The following is a 16,686-nucleotide window of genomic DNA, read 5'->3' on the forward strand; positions in this document are numbered from 1 at the left end:
ATTCTGAAATTGAATCCTTGTTCGGATTTAATGTTCTGCTTTAATTCATATCTTCACTGAATTTTTCAGACGGTCTACAACAAAAGGGAAAGATAACAAACCTAGGCTTGATCTAGTCCTGTTATTGATCATTATTTTATTCGAATTGTGTTACGATTTGACAGCAAACGTATTACAGCTATAGACAGCAACAACATGCAAGGTAAGAAGAGCTATTAAATTTACGACACAACTTTATTTGCTAAATGTAATTGTTAGATGACTGAAAAATGATAAACATGAAGGGTGGCACAGTCTGAGGTCATAATAATGTGTGGTAATTATAATAATGTATTCTGTGCAGTTTCATATAGCACAGAACAGTTATATGTTCTGTTTGTTTCATTTGGTTTGTCCTAGTTCGTTACAACATGTATAAAGAGACTAAACCATTCATGTTGAAGATGAAGCCAGTGAGATTCAATCTGCAGGAATCTGTAGTATCTGTAGGGAGTCACCATAGGGATACCCAACATCACCCTGAAAATCAGCGGGGAAAAATTACACCATCTCAGAGTATTGTCCCTCCAATGATGAACAGCTAAGCGAGAGGCCATCATAAATAAAACTGTAACCCGGGAGGTTATGTAGAGATGTTGCTGACATGGCATCTGCATGAGTGTTCTCCCAGAATTTGATTTGTCAGGAACTATCAACTGACAGTTGCAAACCACCTCAGATTCCCAGTGCAAGTGGAATCCAAAGTGTCTTCATTGGTGAGGCTTCCCTCACCCGACTGACGAGTCGCTACCGTGGAGGTGTTCCTCTTACCTCAGCAGCGCATTTCTGCTAAAGTCGCAATCGTATAGATGAGACTAGGCGGTCAGCCGAGAAGTAACACATTCACAGTGTAGTCTGCAACGGAGAATCTTCACTTCTGTAACGTCCCCGGTAGTTTTTGGGCACTACTGTGAAAACAGCAGCTCTGATAGGTTGTGTGAAAGCCACGGGCGGCCAATGGATGCCAAGGCATTGATAGACTAGTACCATCAAAAGGTGACATAGCTAAAGCGCAGCGCAGCAGAATAGTCTAGGACGTTATAATATTCTTGAGTCACAGAGGTGTTGCTGGTATGTAGTTAGCAGCACTGTACTGATTTAAGAATGCAGTATATACACTCCTAGAAATTGAAATAAGAACACCGTGAATTCATTGTCCCAGAAAGGGGAAACTTCATTGACACATTCCTGGGGTCAGATGCATCACATGATCACACTGACAGAACCACAGGCACATAGATACAGGCAACAGAGCATGCACAATGTCGGCGCTAGTACAGTGTATATCCACCTTTCGCAGCAATGCAGGCTGCTATTCTCCCATGGAGACGAGTGTAGAGATGCTGGATGTAGTCCTGTGGAACGGCTTTCCATGCCTTTTCCACCTGGCGCCTCAGTTGGACCAGCGTTCGTGCTGGACGTGCAGACCGCGTGAGACGACGCTTCATCCAGTCCCAAACATGCTCAATGGGGGACAGATCCGGAGATCTTGCTGGCCAGGGTAGTTGACTTACACCTTCTAGAGCACGTTGGGTGGCACGGGATACATGCGGACGTGCATTGTCCTGTTGGAACAGCAAGTTTCCTTGCCGGTCTAGGAATGGTAGAAAGATGGGTTAGATGACGGTTTGGATGTACCGAGCACTATTCAGTGTCCCCTCGACGATCACCAGTGGTGTACGGCCAGTGTAGGAGATCGCTCCCCACACCATGATGCCGGGTGTTGGCCCTGTGTGCCTCGGTCGTATGCAGTCCTGATTGTGGCGCTCACCTGCACGGCGCCAAACACGCATACGACCATCATTGGCACCAAGGCAGAAGCGACTCTCATCGCTGAAGACGACACGTCTCCATTCGTCCCTCCATTCACGCCTGTCGCGACAACACTGGAGGCGGGATGCACGATGTTGGGGCGTGAGCGGAAGACGGCCTAACGGTGTGCGGGACCGTAGCCCAGCTTCATGGAGACCGTTGCGAATGGTCCTCGCCGATACCCCAGGAGCAACAGTATCCCTAATTTGGTGGGAAGTGGCGGTGCGGTCCCCTACGGCACTGCGTAGGATCCTACGGTCTTGGCGTGCATCCGTGCGTCGCTGCGGTCCGGTCCCAGGTCGACGGGCTCGTGCACCTTCCGCCGACCACTGGCGACAACATCGATGTACTGTGGAGACCTCACGCCCCACGTGTTGAGCAATTCGGCGGTACGTCCACCCGGCCTCCCGCATGCCCACTATACGCTCTCGCTCAAAGTCCGTCAACTGCACATACGGTTCACGTCGACGCTGTCGCGGCATGCTACCAGTGTTAAAGACTGCGATGGAGCTCCGTATGCCACGGCAAACTGGCTGACACTGACGGCGGCGGTGCACAAATGCTGCGCAGCTAGCGCCATTCGACGGCCAACACCGCGGTTCCTGGTGTGTCCGCTGTGCCGTGCGTGTGATCATTGCTTGTACAGCCCTCTCGCAGTGTCCGGAGCAAGTATGGTGGGTCTGACAGACCGGTGTCAATGTGTTCTTTTTTCCATTTCCAGGAGTGTAGATGAATTTAGCAGAGATATGATCCCTCCGTTAGCACCTACAATTGCGATAGAGCCACGCCTGTTAGTACCAGGTTATCGGCTAACAAGGAGCTGATACCGGTGTCGGCCTACATCTCCGCCAGACCATCTCCCTGTACTAGCCCAACTCTTGGGAATTTCGCGATGTGTGACTGATGAGCCGTTCCCAGGCTCCCTGCAGCAGCAGCGGAACGTGTGCATTGGAGGGCAATGATTCCCGTGAAGTTCGGTGTGGCTGCCTGCTCACTAACACCGGGAGCGAGCTCTTATCCCATGTTCTGACAGTCTCCACGAGAATTCTGGCATTTGTATGCGCCGCTGGCACTCGGCGGATGACATCTCATTGAGCAAACTGGCGCACGTGTTCCTTGGCGGGCAAAACAAGTGTCAGAACCGCTGGGCACCAACGTAATAGCCATCCACGCCGCTGGCAGCCGTATTCCGCAGCTGTCAGCTGCTTCTTCCTGCCGCACTCCTGAAGGGGTGTGGCTCCAGCATCACAGAATTACGAATGTCGTAAAGCGAGTTGAGTGAAATTGTTTATGTTTTACTTTCCAGCTGTGTTTTCCTAGTTACCAGTAGCTGGAATCTCGATCCCCCGCCGCCCATTCACCACTACTCGTTAGTGTATACAGTACAGTCAGGCGCAAGATGGCAGGTGGTGCCAGCAGACTTCACCTCCACACAGCGTGACAGCACAACGACAGTAGACATTATCGTCACAGAGTGGGCTTGTGAACGGCTACCTGTTCTTTTGATGGCTCTCCCTGTTTCGTGTGCACAGAAAATATTTTCTAAGAGGGGAATTCACCGGAGTTTGAGGGTAATTTTAAGGCAACCATCAGAAACGGATGTAATTTCTCAGTTCCATGGTGATACCAGACAGCAATATTTGCAACCTGTGATTTGTACCCGTTGTAATTGTCTAGGTCATTCTGCAGTGTGCGATGATTCAGAAGCAGCTGTTTGTTTTAACTGTCGTAGTTATGATTATGTGCCTAGACAATGCACGGAGACGAAATGGCTTGAAAGGAGACATAGGTCTGGTGTATAAGCTAGCACTCAGTGCTTCTCTTTTTTAGTTCGTGTGTATGGAAGATTGACATCAGACTCTACTTTGTGTTCTGCCGTACGGCAGGCCTTGTCATGGGGGAAACCTCATCAGGGAGGTCCACCGCATGACCATCTAGGGAAGTGGTTCCAGTGGTGGTTGAATTGGCTCTGAGCACTATGGAAATTAGCTTCTGAGGTCATCAGTCCCCTAAAACTTAAACGTAACTAACCTCAGGACATCACACACATCCATTCCCGAGGCAGGATTCGAACCTGCGACCGTAGCACTAGGGCGGTTCCAGACTGTAGAGCCTAGAACCGCTCGGCCACTCCGGCCGGCCTCCAGTGGTGGCTTCCCATTGCCTTCCACTGGTGATGTTGAAATTATAATTAGGACAACACCCAGTCCCTGAGTGGAGAAAATCTCTGACCCAGCTGGGAATCGAACCTGAGCCCCCTGGCGTGACACACCACCGCATTGACCTCTCAGCTATCAGGGCGGATAAAGACTATACAGTAACTACATAATGGTGAAGCACAAATAATTGCAGGTAAAACAGTCTTAATTGAGCAGCTTGCAGCTAAGGATAAACAATCAGCATCAGCCAAACAAACTAGATCTCCAGTAGATCCATCCACTATCAATTTGACCACTATGGTCTCTGGAAAGTCGACTGAGGGTATAGCCCCTTTATTGGGCGATATGAGATTAGCAGCTACGATGGGAGGTTGGTAACTGCAGATAGTAACGTTACCGCTGATTGGGGAAGAAAAAACTAACATCAGCTGTGCAGAGCATCTAAGAGACATTCAGACGTTTCCTGGGTTGTAAACAGGCCTCTGCCCAAAATTTAAACTGCGCTAGGGGTTTCCTCTAGCAGTTGAGTATTATAACGATGTATGACTGTGAGCCAGCGGAAAATTTTGCGGGCAGAATACATAAGATTAATGTGTCTACATATGACATGGGAGAATTATACTGGCGGAAAAAAACATAACACAAAAAATAATAAATGTAGAGTGATGAAATTTCTGGGATGTATTTGTCTAGAAACATATTTAAGTGACAAAGATTGCAGGATCTTTGGTTAATATAGCGCAATATAACCTATTGAAAATGTGAAATGCTGATACATTAATAAGCGGTGTAACGGCCAGAAAGTTGAAGCAAGCACGTAAACGTGAATCCATTGTGTTGTGCCGGTGCTGGATGTCAGTTTGTGGGCAAGAGTTCCATGGCTGCTTCGCTTTGTCGATCAATACAGAGAGAGTTAATGCTGTTTGTAAACGACGTTGGAGATGTCGTCCAATGAGGGCCTACTTGTGCTCGATTGGAAACAGATATGGTAATCGAGCAGGCCAAAACAACATGTCGACGCTCCGTACAGCATGGTCGGTTACAACAGCGGCTTGTGGGCGAGCGTTATTCTGTGCGAAAACAAACCCTGGAATGTTGTTCATGGACAGCAGCACAACAGGCCAAATCACAAGACTGCCTTACAAATTCCCTGTCAGGGTGCGCGAGACAACACAAGAATACTTATGCTGTCTTACGAAATCACACCCCAGACAAGCACGCAGAAAAATTTGCAGCAAGCCCTCAACTTGTGTCCCTCTAGAGCTCTTTCATCAGGAAACGCAGCATACCTCCACCCTGCCCTCAAATCAACTCTACCTTGACGCCACTGAAGTGTCCGCCCCCGGTAGCTGAGTGCTCAGTGCGACTGAATGTCAATCCTAAGGGCCAGGGTTCGATTCCCGGCTGGGTCGGAGATTTTCTGCGCTCGGGGACTGGGTGTTGTCCTAATAATCGTCATTTCATCCCCATCGACGCGCAGGTCACGTCAAAACGAAAGACTTGCACCCGGCGAACGGTCTACCTGACGGGAGGCCCTCGTCACACAACATTTATTACCACTGAAGTCGGAAACAGCGGTGGTGTGGGATCAGTGGAATTCACGCTACAGGGCGTCTGGCTCGGAGCTGTACTTGTTGTAACCGATTTGTAACAAGTCGTTCTATCACTGAAGTGTCAGCTGCTGCTCAGATTGCTGCTACAGATGCAGTACGCTGCGTCTGAGCCATTCTCTGGTAGCGCCACCTGGCCGTAAACAACCCGGTCTTCTCACGACCTCACATTCTCGCGACCACCGCCGCCCACAATTACATACAGTGGCTGCATTCCTAGCAACTAGTGCTGCAGTAACACCGAAATAACATTCATCTTCTCGTAGCCATATTACACGATCCCATAATAAATCAATGAGGAGTTGATAATCGCGTCTTTGCTGCCTTAAAGGCATTCTTGACTAAGATCAAATCATCACATGCAATCTCAAAGGAAATTAACACTCACGACCGCCACAGCGTGTATTTAAATAAAACCTGCTTTGTATCCTCATAGTATTGCCAGTAGCACTACTCTTAATGCGCTTGGAGCGGAATTTTAATACGCATCTCCATGCATATGTAGAAACACTCCCACCAACTTTCGTTTATGTCGTGCAACTCCCTCTTGGTACTGATTAATTTTTTTTTCGGTCAGTGTATTAGGCAAGCAGAGCTATATTCAAGGAAGCTAAGCTCAACATAGGGCACTAGATGCATGTCTGAGGCTATTGCTGTGGTGTCACCGCCAGACACCACACTTGCTAGGTGGTAGCTTTAAATCGGCCGCGGTCCATTAGTACATGTCGGACCCACGTGTCGCCACTGTCAGTAATTGCAGACCGAGCGCCACCACACGGCAGGTCTTGAGAGACTTACTAGCACTCGCCACAGTTGTACGACGACTTTGCTAACGACTACACTGACGAAGCCTTTCTCTCATTTGCCGAGAGATAGTTAGAACAGCCTTCAGCTAAGTCCATGGCTACGACCTAGCAAGGCGCCATTAACCATTTCTAGAGAGAGTCTCACTTGTATCATCAAGAATGCTGTATACAAATGATGGATTAAAGTTAAGTATTCCAGCAGCTACGTACTTTTCTTTATAGCATTCATTACGTATCCTGTTTCAGACCTAAGCAAGCCTGCGTGAATTAAGCGCGTGCCCTTTCGGCATCCTCGCCCTGTGTCTAGACTGTCTTGTCTAGACACAACAATTGCCACCAGATATGTCTAGAAGGATTAGGAAAGGTACTCCGAAAGACTTGTACACCGTTGTGTGGCTGGTTAAAGAGTGTGAGGTAAATAAGTTCCCTCCCAATTAAATTTAAGTTAAATTATTGTGACTGAATAATATCTAGTTATCTGAATGGAAACTTTTGCGCGAGTTGCTTCCCCAATATTTTTACACAATTACCTTCCACACTTCCAGGTAGAAATTTTGTTACTATTTTGAATTCTCAAATCTACAGGTCATAATCATACTCTGACCCTCCTCAAAGTCAGCACCTGGAATTAAATCTCTGTGGCTCTACAGAATTCCGCCGATCGTCGACTTTGATGATTCTTAAAATAATCACAGGCATAATCGTACGCCGTGCGGAAGCCGTCTTGTTTGTTATGACGTACTCACACTGCTGCATGGGAATCGGAGTCAAAGTTCAGTATCACTTTCGATAAAGTGCAGAATCTAATCTCTTAAAGTAGAACGTAAACGACCGTGGTGTAGGCTCTGCTGATTTCCCGGGGTACAAAGTTCGCTACAACTTATGACGCACCACGTTCCTAGTCTCAGACAAGGGAGAATTTCAAGTAACGAATGAAGTGAACGTTTTTTCTCCATTCATGAAATTATATTTTTCCATAAGTGATGTTCCTTGCTGCACTTCAGTATACAATACATCATCCTCTGTATAAGATGAAATGTTATCGTAATTCATCAAATTACATTAGCTATTCATAACTGAAGCTTACAACAATGCCGCTAATTACAATTTCACTGCGATCCTACTCTCCACAGTTCTTAATCAGAAGTAGTCAGTCCATTGTATAAGTGATGGCTCTGAGCACTATGGGACTTAACTTCTGAGGTCATCAGTCACCTAGAACTTAGGACTGCTTAAACCTAACTAACCTAAGGACATGACACACATCCATGCCCGAGGCAGGATTCGAACCTGAGACCGTAGCGGTCGTGCGGTTCCAGATTGAAGCACCTAGGACCGCTCGGCCACTTCGGCCGGCGTATACGTAATGTTCCATATTATATCCACAGAGTTTTTGTATCACGAGTCGGAGGTAATCCGTCCCGGGCAATTGTCATTAGTCTTTAAGGCATATAAATCACTTGCGATGTTACGCACAAAAATTAGACCAGACATTGCAGGTAGTTGATAACAGAAAGGGAGCACATTATGAGCGGGCTTTTGCCGCTAGTGTGAAGTTCTATATATGTGGAGTAACATAGCTAGATGCTAAGCCCGCAGCCTCAACGGAATAAGTGCGCTGTAGCCGGACACAGTCATCTCGATTGTATAGGGTAAGTGAGGATCGAAACAGACTATTTTAAAAACAAGAGGAAACACCAAATCCGCAGAGCGACGTTACTGTTAAATATAGATGCTACATGTACGTATTGAGAAGTGGAATCTGGTTCGGAGGGAGCTATGAGAGTCAAGAAGTACAACTTTTTTGTTGGACACAGGGGGCAGATGTGTAATTGGCAAATGTTGACCTTGTAGGTCGCAGGCGACTGAATCAGTTAGGTTGTTGTAACTGGATGTTACTATCAGTTTAGCCCAAACACTTATTTGTACAGGACTATAAAATGGGTGGCAGTGTACACTAGGTCTTACTAATCAAACAGTTGTTCGACAGGCTGGCATTAGAACAGAAATACGCCAACACGCTAAGAAATAGCCAATAAAATTTAGTAACTGTTATGATACAAAACTGTACTTTTCTATAATAAAAGTTAGCAGCATGGTACGTGATCTCCTACATGTAATACAATGAAATTTAAATAACTTCTCTGTCTGTTGGCAACCTATTCCTTTTCAGTATGACTGAAAGCAATAACGCAGACACTCGTTCCTGATTGTCCTAGATCTCCATAAATAGCGACCGCTAAGTTGAACTGCGGTCTTCTGAGCGGAACTGGCAGAACTGTACTCTGTAACATAATTTACAGGAAATGTGGCACCTGCTGGAATGGCTGATTGGAACAAGCAGTTGGCGCCGTAGGGCCTGAACTGCGAGCGTGTCTGCGGTGGTGTCCTTTCTGCCCGTCGGTGGATCTCCATCTCTGCCAGCACTAAATGGAAGAAAAGTAGTTCCTGGTTGACAGCGCTCTATCTGGTGGCCAGCAATATTATCGGCGGATGAATACGACGAACTGATCGACGGAAGCAGAAAGTGGTCCCGAACAGCGACCACCATCTGGAGGCTGCTACTCGGAACTGAGAAGGTGCCAGTCGCTTGATGGACCTGTGTCGTGGCGGCTGCTCCTGATATTGTTGTGCACTTGTTGAACCATGTGTACAACAAAACACACTCTGCTATAATCTGCTTGGGGTTGGGTATGGTAATATGGAATCTTTGGTTTCAAAAAAATTCAGATTCAGCAAGAAAATTTTAAGTAATGTGCAGATATCGCGCATCGTGTATCTGAAGGTTACTGCATGATTCTAGGGTTAGACATTCTTATAACACAGGATGCCTTTTGACTTTAGTGATGTGTGGTATAACTTAGAGGGCAACATTCTGCCTAGGGGAACTTGTCAACAGTGAAGTGCTGTCCCAAGTATCTTTCGTGTTAAGGAGTGAATTCCTTGAAACGTGAACAACAGCATTAAGGCTTAACTCGCTTGGTATAAGACAATAGGTAGTTGTTTCGGGTGATTGTGGAGCCGGAGTCGCCTAATATTATGTTGTGTACGGTAGCATCACTTGCAGAAAATAATTCACGGCACACATCACATTGATTTGCAAAAAGACGTTTTGTACATGCATGTCAGAAAGAGCCCTTTGGGTTGTCACCACCCCCCTAGGTATTGACCATTCCCCCTTTGGCTGATCATCACCATTCCCCACAGGTGGCCACAATTTCCCCTTTGGGTGGTCAGCATTCTTCAAAAGTGGCCACTCTTGCCCGTTTGGGTGGCCGCCATTTCACCTAGGCACCCAACAATTCTGTAGGTGGCCATCCTTCCTCTAGGTGCACACCTAGTCACCTTGAGTGATCACCATTCCCCTGATGAATGGCTAACATGGCCACCTCCTTTGGGTGGTCACCAGTATGCAACTTCTCAGGAGGTTCCTTTAAATGGTGCTACTGTTGCCCATCTACTAAAAATTCTTAATAAACAACAATTGGATACACCAAATAGGACGTACCTTGCTGCTGCATAATCAATCAAATGAGGCATTTTACGTAATACTATACTAACACTCTCACTCTCTTGACGCCTAAGCAACGAGTGACAAGATGGTTCATATTATACCTGCCAAATACTGGAGAACATTGTGTTCACCATCGTAAGTGACATTGTCAGCGGCATTACTTATTTTTACAAACACTCTTGTTCTATAGCTTTCCTTCTTGGTCTCACAACATACGGTACATCATCTTGATGGAGTCACTGTCTCAATAATTCTCCTATTATGTGCGATAATACAAATAAATATTGACGTTTTATCATGGTCTACAACGATTAATTTTCTGTCCCATAAATTTTTATGCAGCGCCCCACCTGTAAGGACTTGCTTGGTCGTAGATAGTGTAAAGGTGCACATGCTTTCTGGATCATTCTTCTTGGGACCGAGAAGAGTAAGAGGAGGGATTATCGCCTTTATTGCAGCATGCATGGAAGATCATAAAGACAGGAAATTCCAGGAGGAATCCCCTCTTGATGATTCACACAATACAATTAATTATACTGCAGAGGCAATAGAGTTTTTTTTCCAAATATTTACTTGAAAAGGCTGAACTCGGTATTTTTGATTCAGCTTGCTTAATCTACATCATGATTGGACTTGCAGACGTCTGCACATGCATATTGATGCATTCTCCAAGCATGTTATATTTTGCCGGATATGAAAGTTGATGTGTGGGTGATTTGTTGCATTTAGTTGTGATTGCTGTCTAACAACAATGCATAAACACGGAATACATGTCATAACGCTATATTAATTTTGTCACAAAAAAAAACTTGTTATACTTTTAAGAAAACTAATAGTTTTACGTAATTCTACAACTGCTTCACAGGCTCCGATAGATTAATTTATCACGTTACAGTTCTAAATATCTGGCTGGAATAAGGAATGGGATTCCGCCAATGTACGTTTTGAAATTGAATAAACTGTCGTTCTATACGTTCTAGACTTCCCTACCTCAGACTACCTGAGGTGATAAGAGGAATCGGACCTGGGTCTTTCCACAACGAAGACAGCGACACCAATCACTCGGTACACAGATGGTCGATTTTATTGTACATGTAACAATCGTGCTAACGATGAATAAAACTGCCTCTCGCCCTACTGCTTGCTTTAACGATGCAAGAAGCGTTCCGAAAATTGACTTCGTTTGGGCTTTAAATAGAAACTTTCCATGGATGAAAATATTATATACACATTATAACTTAATTTTTTTGCTATTTTTCAGCATAGCATTTTAAGTTAATATATTTATCATAGCGTATCATTAATTTACAAATTCCTTGTTCGTAAAGTTTGGCCACACGGGCGCGTAGCTATTCTCTCACAGAAGTTCGAATTTTGTTATCTTCATCAAAGTGCTACGATGCAAACCACTACTTCATGCGAGCGAAGAGATGAAACTCACTTGGCGCCAGGTATAGGCCATATAGGGTATTATCGGAAGTGTTCCAATTAAATTTCATCAAAATTTATAAAGTTTTTAGGCGTTGCCAGAACAAGTGTTGTCACGTAAAAATACAACACCGGGGGTCAATATACAGCGATGTTTGTTTAGAATGGCTCACTTCATTTTCTTCACATTTTCACAGTAGACGTCTAATGTGACCCTGGCTCCAAGCTCCATGAATTCAATCAGAAAAATCTCTCGGTATCCCAAACAACCGTAGCTACAACCTTCCTCGAAGACAAAGATTGGTGAGCTTTTTTCGGATTGATGGAGAACTGGTAACGGCCCCAAACTACTCTCTGATACTTTGTTTCGGCGGTTACGTGTGACACCAAAGTTTCATCTCCAACCGGAGTTCTCTTTAAAACACCTTCTCCTTCCGCAGCATAGTGTGAAAGGAAGTCTAAAGCATAGCCCATTTGTCAGGCTTTGAGGAATCCTGTGAGCAATTTCGGTACCCACTGAGCACAGAACTTTCGGTACCCCTACTTATCGGTTATAGCTGCGTACAGAAACATACGGGAATTGTGCAGAATGTTCAGAGGTGGGGAATCCTCGATTTTCACGAACTATTTCGTCAGTTTTCTTGACCAGATGATTCCTAACAACAGCAGGCGTTCCACTCGTCTGTTCATCATAAACGTTTGTTTTGCGTCTTCTAAAAAATCCAGTCCATTGCGGCACAACACTTTCACTCATATAGTTTAGAATATATACGGTAAACAATTGACGATCACTGTCTGCTGCTGAAACGTTCTGCGCCTAAAGAAATCTGATTACTGATCGAACTCTCCGTTTCGCTGGATTTTTTTATTGAAGCTCGCACATTTCGAGATTACAATAAGAAAATGCTCGAAAGAGCAAGGTTCGCACGTTCACAGCTGGAGGCTTACTGTATCAGAGGAATGCAGATGTAAAAATGGCGGCCCTCCGCACACAAATACTAGTGCCCCGTTAGAACGGCAGTTAATTTGCGACTGCTCTCGTATAGTGTAGAGAGAATGAGAGGTTATTACGTTTACTTTAACGAGGATATAACAGTTTTCCACTGTGTAACTGCAGAGGTTACAGTACTGTGCTGGTGGTAGGCATTCTGATTATATTGCTATGCATTCCAAGATGTAAGATGAGCTGTCTTCTGTAGTTTTGTAACTGTTTACCTTGACAGTTCTCGCTGTGAGCTAAATCTGCAGCAGCGATCTAGATGAAATTAATGTTCTGTGTAATTTAATAAATAGTGCGAATAATTTAGTTGCAGAAATATTTAATGTGCTTGTATAGGAGATTAATTTTTGGTGAGTTTTACACAGGAGACTGACACTGTTGCATTTTCAACTGTTGATTTGCCGTCTTCCTTACGTGTAACTAATTTTTACGTATTTTGATGAATTTAACTTGTGGTAATCAGACTGAACCACGATTATATACTAAATTATAATTTTTGTATGCTGTGACAGTAGGACAGTTGCGTGCATTTTAAATCGTATCACAGGCAATTTAGATGTGAAAACATTTAATTTCAAGGTTCACTGTGGTTGAAAAGCGTTCGCAATCTTACATGTAATAAAAGTTTTGCTCGAAATGCCTTATGGGTCTGTAATTAGACTTCTGTATTATGATACCCAGCCTGCAAGTGTGTGTGTGTGTGTGTGTGTGTGTGTGTGTGTGTGTGTGTGTGTATGTGTGTGTTTACTAGATAAATGATAAACAATTTTACGAGACCCTGCTGAAAAGTAATGCCTCGGAATTTTTTATGTGAAGACTCGTAAGAATTTTAAATAAGACAAAGGTTATTTGCCATTCTACGTCTTTATCCTTCGTATTTACATATTTGCAGCCCTCTTGTGATAGAGGGCTCCAAATTGTAGTGTGTGACGTGGAGGTGTGTATCGTAATTATGTCACTGTGTGGGAAACAGCGTGCTGTAATCGAGTTTCGAATTCTAAGAGTTAATCTCACATCCTATCCTTCAGCATGACAATGCCGGACCATGCACGAATTCTGAAACATCATTAATAATTCGATTCCTCGAGTTCACTCTCATCGATTGTATTCCATACAGTCCCGACGTAGTCCTATCCGAATTTCATCCCTTCCAATACTTAAAGAAGACTTCCGGTGACATCACTCGAATAATGATGAAATTGTGCAAGCAGAGACGACGTGTCTCTCTGAACAAAGTCAAACAGTCGCTTGTGACGCTATCAACGAACTGGTCTCTCGTGCCAAGGTGACTATACTGAGATATAAATGTGTAGACATGAAGAATAAAGATGTAATATATTGATAACGTTGTTTTATTTAAAAAACTTTAAGAGTTTCCACAAAATTAACGATGACATTAATTTCCAACATGCCCTCATATTTCCATTGGTATTGACCCTGACATTGTCTTTGGAGGCGTAACATCTGTATCACCATTTTCTTTAGTAGTCGGGTGGTTGTGTATAAACAAAGCATATCATTCTGCAGTTAAGTGATATATCCTAATCAAACACCTTCTTCCTTCCTAGAAAGGAAGTGGTAAAACCATCTTCTTCCATTCTTAAATTGAATGGTGTACGATGACATTTACGTTACAAACTGGTGTGGTTGATCACCGTTTTAGAGAGCCGTATTCCTGACTGCCTTTATACCGTTTTGTACTTAATGTCGAATAGGTCTATTAATTTGTAATATTATCCATCGATTATATTCTTCTGCTGATACGTTGTCGTTTCTCCACGCCTGCAACACCCATAAATTGGCGATGAAAAACGATATGTGACGACATGTATTTATGTTGACTACATGTTATGTGTTTAGATATTATTGTAATGTAAACGTTTGACCTTAATTTTGTCAATGGCGCATTTCAGCACACATTTTTGAATACTGTAACATTTAACAAGCGTCGTAGATGTGAAAAATAAATAATTTCGAACTCTGTTGTATCTGAAACCTAGAATGGTACTCATATCACTGTTTTTAAGGTTATTAGTTGCAGACATATACTGGCAGAGACAGGCAACTGGAGGAGCATAAATCAGTAGTTGATTTCATTTCGTACATATGGAGCTTTGCACAGTATTTAAAGGAAAAGCTATCTTTAAAAATTATGTAACAATAATTAAATCTGGTTTCGCTGGACAGACCGTATCAGGTTATGGTTGTGGAGGGGGTCGTAATTAGTTGCTGTTAGTTCCGCAAAACACACAAACTTTATTTTCCTAAGAACTGCTTATTTACACATTGCCTTAAAAGGATTAAATTAAAACAATACAGTTAAAGGTCTAGTCCAGAAAACTTGCAATATCTCCTGGGCTGAAGGCCCAAAACCACACCAAATACAAGAATGGCCGAAGTCCTGAACACAAGTTATAAATGAATTGCTTTAAAGAATGCATTCGTCTGAAGGCCTTATTTTATACAACTATTTCATGTAAATACTCGGCTTAAGGCCACGCACAAGTCATTGAGAAACTCAGGGCTTAGGGCCTGGATAGCATGAATTTCAGAGAGAACAAATTTTTAAAAATGTTAGTTTTAAACAAATGAATTTCCAAACTTTTAATTTAAGGCGGCTGAAGGCCAAGCACTGTACTTCAGACTAAAATGAAAATCACAAACTAAAACCAACAGAACGGTGGTGCTCACAAGTGCTCCTAGTGTTGGACCTAAAGAAGCTCTAACGTAAGGTGATTTGAGACAGGCAGCCAAGAATAAGGTTAAATAGTCAGATGGCAACCCGACCTAGGGACGGCCGAAAGACCGATCAACAACCTAACGAATTCCCTTCTGACCGACCAATGGTATGACAACGGCAAATATCAGCCGAGGACGAAGGTACCAGCGGCACTATGTCTTGGCGTCTAGAAACAGCCAAGGCACAATAACCACTCCTTACAAAATTTAAACAAACAACGAAAAGGCTGTCGAACTACACGCCATGCTGGACATCATCTACACAGCGAGGGAAATGCACTGTGGAAAACTACGCTAATGACCAGGACCGGTAAGTGGGATGTTAATGGCCACAAGGCAGAAAAAACCGCTGGTGCACTTCACTGATAAGGAACAGGCAATTTAAGAGTTAAACACCATACAGGAGGACGGCTATAAAATTTCCCTGACTCCAACACACCATACGTTGCTGGTAGCCGGAACAGCCCAGGAAGCAACAACCAGCAGTTGAGGTTTCATAACCGGTGAATTGATCACTCAACTTCAGTGTCCAGGTTCGGTGGGCAACGAACTCTGTAGCTCTTGCAGCTAGCACCTCACAATCCGACTGCGCGTGCACACCGCCAGCAGTCCCAGCCTGAACTCGCGCTATGGAGATTTCTTCACTGCTCTGTCCCAACCGACCGACTGCCACACACACCTCCACATGGAAATATAGCGGTCACACCAAAGATGGTAGAGCAGTGCTAATATCCATAAGCGCTGGTGCTGCCACTGGTGGAGGCAAGTCATCAACTCGTTATGTTAGTAACTCAGGGAGATTTAAGATGCCACTCGATTGCGACAAATATGATAAAGATCAAACAGCATGAATGCGAGCCAGCCATGGCTCAAATAATTAGTTTGTTACACTGTATAACCAAATATTGGCTTTCTAACTCTTTATGGAAAATATACTTCTTCTCGTTCTAGAATTCCTAACTGAATGACTTATAGTTTCCAATTAAATAAGAGGATGTGACTGTCTAGCCAGTCCATGATCAGCTTTGTGTCGTCAGTAATGAAAACATAGTTGAAAAAATATTTGGAGTCATTTTATGTAATACTGAGAACGTAGTGTTGTTGGTATGTATTTTAGGTCATTCAGATACTTTTGAGCAGAGCCTAGGTTGATTTACATTATGACTGGCTGCATTATTTTAATGGCTGCTAATATACCGTACTAAGTTTTGTTTGGGGATAAGGGTGTGGAGGAGAGGGCTGCAACAGACGCGTTATGTTGTGTGTGTGTTTGTATGTGTGTGTGTGTGTGTGTGTGTGTGTGTGTGTGTGTTTGTGTTTACGCTACTTTATGTAAATATCACAGAAACAATGCACCTTGAGGACATGCTAATGTCTTATTTTAATGCTATGACTGGAATGTCTGGAACGAGGAGTGGGGGGGGGGGGGGGCGGAGGCATGGGAGTGTACAGCACAGTTTGGCTAGTTCGATTTCTCTTCTAATTTATTTCTTAAAAATACAATCTAATTGTATATCGTAGTACTTCACTGTGATTGGTTTGTAAAGAGAAGGATGTGGTGGAGCATAAACCACAACTC

The sequence above is a fragment of the Schistocerca cancellata genome, chromosome 1 (genome assembly GCF_023864275.1).
Source record: "Schistocerca cancellata isolate TAMUIC-IGC-003103 chromosome 1, iqSchCanc2.1, whole genome shotgun sequence".
Lineage (NCBI taxonomy): Eukaryota > Metazoa > Arthropoda > Insecta > Orthoptera > Acrididae > Schistocerca > Schistocerca cancellata.